Below are 12145 nucleotides of genomic sequence, written 5' to 3'. Positions count from 1 at the left end.
TTTGGGAATTTTGCAGAAAGAGAACATTTTCCCCTGAAGCCCTAGACTACGGGAAACTTGGCAAGTGTCCTAAAATTGGCAATATAAATATTACATAACTAACCTTAAAAGTGTACGGGATTTTACATTAAAAAGTCACATTCCGAATTTGATCTGCAAGAGGACTTTAAATCTCTTTCTCGGAGCATTAAACCATTATAAATTAACCAGTTTTTACCGCCAAACAACTTTAAACATAAATGGTCTGTGTGTAACCCTGAGCCCTTAACTTCTTCACAATGTTGAACGACCTTCTAGCTGTGAACATACATCATCAGAGCACCTTAATCGTGTGGTTTAGCACAAGCTTTCAACGTAAAGTTAAAATTATTTCAAACACAATATTCTGCTGTACTTGTTTACGTAGCTAGACGGCAACTTGAAAATACTATTTGAGAGGAAAATTCAGAAATCCTGAGTCCACCAAACAGAAGCAGAGGAAAAAGAGACCGACCCCAATCCCCTTTTCTAGTCCGACTTGCTAGACTTTCCCCCTCGCCGGCTTTTGAAAACACGGCAGGTGAAAAACATTTCAAAAAGGACTCAGGCTCGGAGCCGCGGGGCGGGGAACTTGACCGGGGCTGGTGACAGGGACGCGCCCGAGGGTGCCCGAGGTCCCTCCGACCCCTCACCCGCCAACTGCTTGGCACCGGCTGCGAGCGGCGAGCGCAGCGGCCCCCGCGGCCCGCAGGGAGTAGGAATCCGACCTCTGCGCGCCAGCCCCCGCCCCCGGCGGTAAGCCCCGGACCGCGAGCGCCGGGCGCGCGCCCGAGGGGGCCCGCTGCGCCCCGGCCCCTGCCCCCGGGGCCGGGAATCCCCTCGCCCCTCAGCAAACGCCCGGCCCGGGCCCGCGAGCGAGCGGCCAGCCCACCACCTGCTGCGCCCGCCGGCCGCCCTCAGCTTCCGGCTCCCCCGGGCCGGGAAGAGCCGGGGGAGGGCCTCGTCTCAGCCTCAACCGAGTGGGGGAAGGGAGTGAGAGGGGGAGGGGTGGCGCCGGGCCGCCAGGGCCCTGTGGGCCGCGGTCCTCACCTGGCGGCGGCTCTCTCCGCCTGACGCGCTGCCCGCCGCCGCCGGTCGCCACCGGTGAATGGGGACAGGTGAGGCCACCAAAACCCCGCTCGCCCCGGCCCGGCCGCCGCCACCAGCCCCTCCGCCTGCTGTTTATTAAACTTTTCTGTTTGGTTGTTCGGCCTGTGACGCGGCCGCCGTGGAAAGCTCCGAGATTGGCCGGCTCCTAGCGCTGACGCGGCACCCCCCGCCCGCAGCCTAATTATCACCGGCCGGGGCGGAGCCGCAGGCCGGAGCCCGTGGTGAGGGGCGGGGCCAGGGCTCGGAGCGCGCAGCGATTGGCTAGGGCCCAGAGAAGAGGCGGGGCGGAGCGAGGGGAGACGCTCCTCCGCCCTCTCCGCCTCCACTGTCCTTTCCTCCGCTCTTCCTGGCTTCCTCTTCCTGGTGGCGGGAGGACGTTTCGAGGGGTTTTGCGGTGATGTGTTGGGTCGGGGGCAGTAGGTTCAGGTCCCTCTGCTACCTCGAAGGGTGTCCCATGTTCCTGTCCCGGGTTGAGGCGCCAGAAAGAGTTGCGCTCCACCTGCCAGTTGTGCAAGAGGAATTCCGAGCTCTCCCCACGTGCAACCTCGTGCCCCCACTCCATCTTTGCAAGCGCAAAGTCCAGGGTCCGGGTGCGTACTCGAAGGCAGTACTCTGCCCCGCCCTGAGCCATGGCTTGGAAAGAGAAGGAGGAAGAGAAGCGCACGTGCACACGTGTGCCCCCCCACACACACCCGATACACACGCCCCCACAGGCACCCAACTCCCAGCGTTTCCAAAAGCGCGTGTCCGCTTCCCGGCTGAGTGGAGCAGGCCGCGCTACTACGCTGGGGCGTGGGGTGATGAGAATGGCTCCCCCGCAGTTTCTCGGCCTTCGGGCTCACGTGCAGTTCAAGAAGTACAAGATCGGAGTTCGAGGATATTCAGTCCTACCGTGAAAGAGGGGTTCGGATGGGGCCGGCAGGTAGGAGGCGGACCGAGTCCTGAGGATCCTCTTTAATTTTATATTTGATGTTTTGTTCATGAATCTTTTTTTTTGGAACTAATTTTGATGTTTAAGAAAATATAGTATTAGGGACTTCCCTGGCGGTCCAGTGGTGAAGATTCCACGCTTCCAATGCAGGGGGCGAGGGTTCGATCCCTGGTTGGGGAACTAAGATCCCACATGCCCCGCCAAAAAAAGTGAATGAATTTAATTTTTAAAATATATAGTAATTGAAATATTATTTATCTTGATTACTGAGCTTTTTGGTGCCCCTTTAAATTTTAAGCTTGAAGTATCTCACTATCCTCACCCTAGTCGGGTGGCGCTGGGGGGAGAGATTTTGAGGTGACTGACTGTAAAGGTAAGGTGTTTTGAAATACGGCTTTGGGATAAGAAGCAGTTAATTATAGAGGAGAGATAGGGGCCAGAAAGAAGTTTTCAAGGAGAAGGTGGCATTGGTTTTTGGCACTGAAGAGTGCATACGGCCCAGCCTGCTGGGAACCAAAAGAAGCATTTTCCTGCTCTCCTAAAGAGGCTGGAAGATGCAGTGTGGGGGTTTGAAGAACAGAATGTGAAATGTTATGCGGTGTCAAACAGATGCTTCAGGAGCAAGGTAAGGAGTGTTCTGTGAAGTTACACCTAGTGTAAGCCAAAGAAGGGGGACAGTAGTAAACTGGAGGGTCTTGCCCAGGACCTAAAGGTATTCAAAATGTGGTTTTAAAATGCATTCAAGTTTAATTTTAAAAACATACATACAAACAATGGACTAATGCAGCAAAAGAGGATTTTGCCCAAGGACATCATCCCTGATAATGGGGACTGGAGATCAGGTTATAATGGAGACTAGAGATGGTGTTACGGTCAATTATTTTACAGATCTTCGAAGCCAAATTGAGTAGTTGACTTTACTTAGTGGGAAATGGGAAGCCATTATAGAACAAGAACTATAAGGAGAGGAAATGGTGAATTATAAAAGTTTGGTGGATTCTTCTGGTACTAGGAATAATTTTGCAGCCTGGGCCACCTGGGGTACTTTCAGCTGTTCACTGCCCTCTTGTCACTGGGTAGAAGAACTATATGAAAGGAACTTAGGTTTTTGGCCAGGGTTCAGATCCCTAATCAAACGTGTTACTCAGAGACATTGAGCAATACTCAACCTCTCTGGGTCTCAATTTTTTGAGTCTGGGAAACATGAGCAAACAAAACAAAGATCACTACCTTTATAGATTTTTCATTCTAATGGGGGAGACACGAAAAACATAAGTATGTAAGTTAGAAGATGGTAAGTGGTATAGACTGAAGAAAAAGTAGAGCAGGGTAGAGGATGTGGGAGGGTGGGTTGCAGTGTTAAACAGAGCAGTCAAGGTAGGCTTCATTGAGAAAGTGAGGTTTGAATAGAATTGTAAGAGATGAGGGTGTAGTCCTGAATACCTGGGAGAAGAGCATTCCAGACAGACAGAACTGTTAGAACAATGGGCCCCAAGGCAGGAACGGCCAGGAAATTGGTGTTCCTAGAGCCGGGTGAGCTGGGGAGAATAGGAGAGGAAGTTAGGGAAGACCTGCTCACGTAGGGCCTGGGGGGGCCATTGGCTTTTACTGTAGAGCCAGTGCGTGGTTTTGAGCAGAAAAGTAACATGATCTGACTTAGATTTTAAAGGATCATCCTTCCTGTCATGTTGAGAGTGGACTAACAGCGCAAACAGGGTAGGAGCAGGAACTTTTAGGAGGATACTGTCTGCATCCACGTGAGAGAGAGCGGTGACTTGGACCAGTAGAGCCAACAGAATTTCCTGATAGATGGGACGTACTGGGGGACAGTGAAGAGTCAAAGGTAACATTCAGGTTTTTGGCTTGTGCAACTGAAAGAGGGAACAGGATGGAGATCAGGAGATTCTTCTGGCACACGTTGCATTCGAGATTATGTTTACACGTCCGAGTGGAGATGTCAGGTGGGCAGTTGGATGTATATCGCTGGAGCTGGGGCTCAGGTGAGGGGAAGATATCGGTTTGGGAGTCATCATCATATAAATAGTACGTAAAGCCTTGAGACTGAGCAGGAAGTGAGTACAAAGCAGACCAAGGACTGAGCCCTGGGGGTTCTGACATTGAGAGTTCACGGAGAAGTGTAGGAATTCACAGGGGAGACCAAGAAGGAGGAAACAGGAGGTTGGAGGAAAACAGAAAGAGTTTGGTGTCCTAGAAGCCAAGTGAAAAAGTGGGTTAAGGAGCAAGTATCAAAAGCTGCTGATAGTTCAAGTGTGAAGAGGACTGAGAATTGACTGTTGCGTTTAGCAACATAGAAATCACCTTGGAGAATATAGTTTAGGTGGAGGGTAAAAGCCTGACGGGAGTGGCAATAGTGTTTATTAGGGATTTGATGGGGGGCGGTTAATGCAATAATATGTGTGAAAGAGCTTTGTGAACTGGCAAGGATATGAGCAAGTTCCTAGGGATTTTATCTTAAATTTCTTTTCATTCAGATTCTTGCCCAGTTTATCATTATATTAACCTTGGCACCTAACACAGTTGAGTATTCATGTATATTTGTTATGAATTTGCATGGTTTACATGGCATAGGTTTACATGGCCTCTTTTGCTCCCTTTAGTTCCAAGTCTGTACTGAGAGATGACAGTATTGCATAGTGATTTGGAATTCAGACAGACCGCTGCTACTAATTAGCTTTGTGGTCTTAAGCAAATCATGTAAAATGGGACAAAAACCTACCTCAAACGGTTGTTATGTGGGTTAAAAGATACTACATTTGTACTCATCAAGCGAACATTGCATGCTGCCTTTCTGCCAGCCTGTGTTGGTAACAACCAGGATACAGCAGGAAGTAAGAGAGCTAAAGGGCCCCCTCTCATTGACGTGTTTAAATTAATATAACACTTCTCATTGGCAGTGTATACATAAACAATACATTTACAGCACAGGTACCTACCTAATAGATGCTCAATAAATGATAATTTGCATTATTATCTCCAGTCCTTCCTCTCTTCTGTGCTCCAGACCACGGTATCCAGTGTCTCTTCTCAGAGACATTCAATATATCCAAGGTTCATTTTCTTCCCCCAAACACATTCTTGCCTCCTGTGGTCCCAATTTTGGCCAATGGTGACACCTCATTTACAGTTATCAGAGCTAGAACCTCATCCTTTTCCTTTGTTTAAAAAATTTTTTTAAAACTACTTTGTTGAGATTTAATACGTATACCATAGAATTCACCCATTCAATGGATACAGTTCAGAGAAAGACAAGTATTACATGATATCACTTATATGCAGAATCTAAAAAATAATACAAATGAACTTATTTACAAAACAGAAACAGACTCTCAGATATAGAAAACAAATTTATGGTTACCAAAAGGGAAGCGGTGGGAGGGATAAATTAGGAGTATGGGATCAACAGATAACATGACTATATATAAAATAGATAAGCAACAAAGATTTACTGTATAGCACAGGAAACTTTATTCAATATCTCGTAATAACCTATAATGGAAAAGTTTTAAATATATATATAACTGAATCACTTTGCTGTACACCTGAACCTAACACAATATTGTAAATCAACTATAATTCAGTTTTTAAAAAGGGTACAATTCAGTAGTTTTTAGCATATTCACAGAGTTGTGCCAATATCCCCATAATCACTTTTAGAACATTTTATAACCCCAAAAGAAACCCTCTACCCATTAGTAGTCACTCCCTTTTTCCCCCAATCCCCCCACCCAACCCTAGGCAACCACTAATCTTATTTTGTGTCTCTATAGATTGGCCTGTTTTAGACACTTCATAAATATGGAGTCATACAATACGTGGTCTTTTGTGACTGGCATCTTTCACTTAGCATAATGTTTTCGTGGTTCATCTATGTTGTATCAATACTTTATTTCTTTTTGTTGCTGAGTAATATTTCATTACATGGATATACCACATTTATTTATCCGTCACTTCATGGATATTTGAGTTTACACTTTTTGCCTCCTATGAATAGTGCTACTCTGAGTGTTTGTATACAAGCTTTTCTGGAGACATGTTTTCATTTCTCTTGAGTAGGTACCTAAGAGTGGAATTATGGAAACTCTATGTTTAACCATTTGAAGAAGTACTAGACTGTTTTTCGGAGAGGCTATACCATTGTATACTCCCATCAGCAATGAGTGAGTTTCACATTCTCCACATCCTTGACAACACATTATTGATCTGTCTTCTTGATTATAACCACCCTATGAGTATGAAGTGGTATCTTGTGGTTTTGATTTGCATTTCTTAGTGGCTAATGATGTTGAGCATCTTTTTATGTGCTTGCTGGCCATTTGTATATTGTCTTTGAAAAAATGTCTACTCAGATCCTTTGCCCTTTTTTTTTTTGCGGTACGCGGGCCTCTCACCGTTGTGGCCTCTCCCGCTGCGGAGCACAGGCTCCGGACGCACAGGCTCAGCGGCCATGGCTCACGGGACCAGCCGCTCCGCGGCATGTGGGATCCTTCCGGACCAGGGCACGAACCCGTGTCCCCTGCATCGGCAGGCAGACTCTCAACCACTGCGCCACCAGGGAAGCCCTGCCCATTTTTAAATTGAGTTATTTATCTTTTCATTGTTGGTTGTAAGTGTTCTTTACATATTCTGAATACAAGCCTCTTATCAGATACATAATTTGGAAATATAGTTTCCCATTTGTGTGTTGTCCTTTCGCTTGCTTAAGGGTATCAAAATTTTAAAGTTTTAAATGTTGACTCCCCCTTTTCTTAAGTTCTCCCCTCCCCTACATCTAATTAGTCACAATTTCGCCGATTCTGCCTTAGAGATATCTCTGAAATGGACCCCACCCCCACTCCCGCATACACCCCCCCCCCCCCCGTATTATTTCTCACCTGAATGGAAGCAGTAGCCTCCAACTCCTATTCTCTTCTCTACATCCTCCACAGCCCACCCAGTTGATCCTCCAGCTGCCTCCAGGATCTTCCTGAAACACAAAGTGAGCAGGTCAAACTGTTGCCGGAAGGGGGACCCCTTTCAGGGCCCGAGAGCGGGCTCTTGTTGAACACTCAGAAATGAATTGTCCGAGGAGACACACGTGCTGTCAAAGCAGGAGACTTTATGCGGAAGGGGCGCCCGGGGAGAGCCGTGGGGTAAGGGAGCCCTGGAGTACTGCTCTGCCACGTGTCTCGCAGTCTCGGGTTTTATGGTGATGGGGTTAGTTTCCGGGTCGTCTCTGGCCAATCGTTCTGACTCAGGGTCCTTACTGGTGGTGCCCACATCGCTCAGCCAAGGTGGATTCCAGCGAGGAAGATTCTCTGAGGTTGGGAGGACATACAGACTGGTGTCTCCTTTTGACCTTTCCTGAATTCTTCCAGTTGGTGGTGGCTTGCTAGTTCTGTGTTCCTTACCAGGAGCTTCTGTTTAAGAGAACTCGTGCAAATGGTTACTGTGGTGCCTGTCCAGGGTGGGCGGTTTCAGTCAGTGTTTCCCTTAACGAAACCTCTGTTGGGCCAACATTCCTTATGGAGCAGTTCTCAACTCCACCAATAAGAAGTTCTGGAACATTTAAACAATTCAGATTGCAAGTCCATAATCTGGGCACAATAAATCAGAATCTCTAGGGAAGGAGCCTGGGAATCTATTTTTAGTAAGCCTCCAGGTGATTCTTATTCTCAGAATAGTTTGATCTAGAACAATTGTTCTAAACTAGGGATGATTTTGTCCCCTTGGGGACATTTGGCATTCTCTGGAGAAATGCACATGATCATAGCATTTGTCATTGATAACTCACATGTATTATGCTTTGTCGATACTGTGGATGAAATTTTTTTTTAATATATTTTCAAACTGGTCATTTATAATATTATAATGCTATTTAATTCTGTATATTTCTTTTATACGTGACCATTTAATTGATCTTTTAAAATAGTTTTTAATTCTTTCGTTGTTTTTGCCATTAATGAAATAGTATTTTCTCTCTCTCTTTTCCAGTTTTTATACTTATTACATTGTATGTCTTATTGCTGTAGCCAGAATTTTCCAAGGAAATTAAATAATATTGACAATATATGATACTCTGGGCTAGTTTCTGACAAATGCTGATTTATTTGGAATAAACACCTTTAAAAAAATGATGTTAAGGAAGTAACTTCTATTTTTACATTTAGTTTTTATTAGAAATGGCTATGAGTTATATGACTGACTTTTCCCCATCTTTGAAGATCATTTCTGAGATCATTTTCAGATTTGATCCACAGTTGTAAAGTAGTATATCAGTAGATTTACTTATATTGCATTTTTCTTGCATTACTTCATGTAGCTATGGTGAGTTTTTATTTCATTACGTGATTTAATTACATCTGCTACTATTCTGTTTTAGGTTTCTTTATCTATATCTACTTGATATAGCCCAATTCATCAGTAGTATCAAATGAACTTACATTAAATGATTCTAAACTCCCAATTTACCTATGGCAAAGCTTCTTCTCCCTTACCCTCCCTTCCATGATAATTCCGGGGGACTTACTTACTCAGGCCAAAGGATACTTATCTTCAAAGAGAGAAAACCAGTATATCAGCCAAATCGGCAGAAAAGTCTCTGCTATTCATTCTGCTGTTGGTTGCGTTGCTCCAGCTGTCAGCGTCCTGGCAGTCCTATCCATGTTTGCTTTCTGCTCCAGCAGTAGTTCCTCTGCCCAGTGGTAGGGCTGGTATTCAGACACTCCCCTACTACCAGCAGCAAGGAAGCTGGGAGGACTAAAGTCTACCCCTGAACCGAATCCTTCCCCTCTCCTCTCCAGGTCCCAAGTTCCACCTGCATGAAGTTGATCAGATGCAGGAATACCCATTGCCTTGCCCCTTGGACCCAGAGACAATTCCAAAAGTTAGGGTTTTTTTTAACATATAAATTTATTTATTGGCTGCGTTGGGTCTTCGTTGCCACATGCGGGCTTTCTCTAGTTGCGGCGAGCAGGGGCCACTCTTCGTTGTGGTGCGCGGGCTTCTCATTGTGTTGGCTTCTCTTGTTGCGGAGCATGGGCTCTAGGTGCGTGGGCTTCAGTAGTTGTGGCACGTGGGCTCAGTAGTTGTGGCGCATGGGCCTAGGTGCTCTGCGGCATGTGGGATCTTCTCGGAGCAGCGCTCGAACCCATGTCCCCTGCATTGGCAGGCGGACTCCCAACCACTGTGCCGCCAGGGAAGCCCTCCAGTATTATTCTTGATAACCTTCTCAGTCTCTGCTTGACTTACTGATGGAGTCAGGTTTTTCACTCCATGTTTTATCAATTTTGACAATATATGTTTTTATAGAAAACGGTTTACTTCATTGAGATTTTCAAGTTTGCCAGTATATGCTTGTACTGTGAGTACTCCAGGGCTCATGTGGGTTGCCTCCAAGCACTAGGATGTAAAATTGTCTGCTGAGAATTGAACTGCAAACCCAACTCATTAGGACTATAGTAGAAATGTTAAAAGATTTTAGTTTGTGGACCTCCTTGAGGGTCTGATGAAGGCTATGGATTCTCCTTAGAAAACTGTGCAAACTAGGTATAAGGAAAATTATTTTAGGGAGTTCCTATACCTATCTATGGACCATGGACCTATGTCCATGGACTTCATAGCTAAAGAGAGAGTGGCCCCAGGCCTTCCATTGTTAATGTAGCCTTTTCCAATGCACTAACCTATCTGAAACAAGCATGTGTCAATTATAAGTGGGGGAGAGTCCGTCACCATAGAAGCAGAGACAAAGGAGAGGCAGAGATGCAGTCGTGGGCAGTACCCATCTCAGCACTGTCCGGGGCATAGTTTCAGCGGCTGGATTTCATGTATGCTGGTCTAGCTGGCAAGACCATCCTTGTAAGGGGATGCGTTTATCCGGTTTCCATTCTCTACTAGGGTATTTTGATTATTAAGTGCTCCATATCTGACTTCCTTTGTTAGGAGTTAATGTGATTGGGCTGTTTTCCAGCCTCAGTTATATTTCTCATTTTTCAATTTGCAAATTGATGCTTGGATTTATGTATCAGTCTTACAAACTTGGCTAATGCGAGTCCCTCTATGAGAAATGAATCTGATGACAAAATCAGTGTTCTGAGATGCAAGACTGAGGGCCTGAGGTAACCACACGAGGATAGGGAATGCCACCCCATGAAGCCGCTCAGGGGATGTGCTACAGGCCTCACCCAGGCAGGGCATCCTAACAACATTAGGATGGCCAAGCTAAGCATTCATTCTCTAGACATAGAACTCTCTTAAACCTATCTGTAGATCCCTTTTCTTCGCTCTAATTGTAATGACTCCCACTTCTTGACTAAAGCTCAGAGGATTATCATTTTTTCATCATCACTTTAAAAATGTACCATCTTATATTTATTTATCAATTCTCTTTTTTTATAGCTTCTAATTAATTTAAATACTTAATTACTTTCTTCCTAATAGTTTTACAGGATACTTCCCCTTCCCCTAAAATCATAAAGTGTCTGTTTTCTTATTATCTCTCTTGTACAGAAGCCTTTATGATGGTGAATTTACCTCTGAGCTGTGTCTCTTCCGTATGGAGGTCCCGCACTGTTTGATTTCCATGTTGGCTTTGTTTCTTCTACACTAGGCTCCTCTCATTTGTATTTTCAGAATTTTACTTCTTTTAGCCTATCTTAGTCTGCATAACTGTCTAGAAGAGCAGAAGGACACATGACAACTAAATGCAATGTGCTATCCTGGGTGGGATCTTGGAACAAATAAAGGACATTAAGTGAAAACTAAGGAAATCTCAATAAAGTATGACTTCAGTTAATAATAATGTATCAGTATTGGTTCATTAATTGTGACAAATGTACCATAAGTAATAGTTGATAGTAGGGGAAACTGGGTGCTCTGTACTATCTTCGTAACTCTTCTGTAAATCTAAAAACTATTCTAAAATAATTAAAAAAAAAAAACAACCCAACAACTCTCAGTAACCCCTCAAACACTCATCAGAACCTGTTTCCTCTCATGTGTCAGTGACCTGCCTTGGCTGGGCCCTGGGCCAATAGACCCCACCCCTGGCCACTTCTAAGGTGTATCCTTTTCAGTGAGCAAGACAAATGGATTCCTAGCCATTGCTGGGAACCCACCACTGATATGCAGAAGACACGATGCTGGATATTTTCCTTTTTTTTAATTTTAATTTTTAATATATTTTCTGTTTGCCTCTTTGGATACACTTTTTTCATATTTCCTCCCAACTTTGTGCCCTGAGAGGCTGACCCACATAGACTGCCTCAGAGAGCATCCTTGTCCTTTGGCTTCCAACTGGAAACACTGGCAGGAGATGGGAGGGAGGAAGGATCGTGAGGTCGGGTTATTGATTCTTGGTTCTACTCCTGCTGGGTCACAGAAAGTTAATGATATTCTTCTACCAAAGTCCACAGCTCCTGTCATGTGACCTGTTCCATTCAGCTACTCATTCAGGTTCCCATAACAGCCCTTTCCCGTTTCTCTTATCAGCCTACAGCACAGCCTTCACTCAGCACTACGGGTGTTGCCCTTAGAGGTAGCGCCTGGCAACCTCATGGTGCCTGGATACCATGTAGATGTGCGTTTGCTCCCTTGTCTGTCTGTCAAATCAATGAGTCAGTCAATGAATCACAAAGTATTAAAGTTGCAAGAGACCCTGGCGACAAAACAGCTCAGTGGTTAGAACGCTGGGCACAGTGCTGGGCTCAAATTGTGGCTCCTTCACTTACCAGGTGAGTGATGTGGAGCAAGTTGTTTAAGTTCCGTGAGCTTCAATTCCTTATCTTTAAAGTGGAGTTAATTATATTTTCTTCATTAGGTTGATTAAATGAAAAACATTTTATGCAAAGGGCTTAGCACAGTGTCTGGCACAAAAATACTCAGTAAACAGTAATTATAAATGTTATCTAATTAGTTATCTAACCCAGCCGTGGCTAGAATTAGATGGCCTCTTGCAATAGATAAATGAGTAAGGACACACACAGACAGTTAGCAAGCAACTAAAAGGAATTGCCCAGCACAGTTGTAAACATGTTCAACCTAACTTAGGAAGCAAAGAAATGCAAAGTAAAACAATAGGAAGAGACCATG

General features: G+C 45.0%; 1 protein-coding gene across 4 annotated transcripts in view; it reads right to left on the bottom strand.

Annotated features, from left to right (window-relative positions):
• The window catches only part of ZFAND6 (zinc finger AN1-type containing 6), a 75221-nt gene extending 73908 nt beyond the window's left edge, over positions 1 to 1313 (bottom strand). Inside the window, exon 1 of one of the 4 annotated variants that reach the window (XM_027089297.1) lies at positions 1069 to 1313. The gene's annotated coding sequence lies outside the window, so the exon portion shown is untranslated. The remainder of the gene's footprint in view (positions 1 to 1068) is intronic. The other 3 variants (XM_027089296.1, XM_027089295.1, XM_027089298.1) reach the window with 3 other exon arrangements.
• Between the last annotated feature and the right edge of the window lie 10832 nt (positions 1314 to 12145).

The sequence above is a fragment of the Aethalodelphis obliquidens genome, unplaced genomic scaffold (genome assembly GCF_003676395.1).
Source record: "Aethalodelphis obliquidens isolate GAN/ISIS:26980383/991018 unplaced genomic scaffold, ASM367639v1 scaffold65, whole genome shotgun sequence".
Lineage (NCBI taxonomy): Eukaryota > Metazoa > Chordata > Mammalia > Artiodactyla > Delphinidae > Aethalodelphis > Aethalodelphis obliquidens.
Note: the sequence above shows the minus strand (reverse complement) of the source record. Positions and strands in the feature narration are given on the sequence as shown.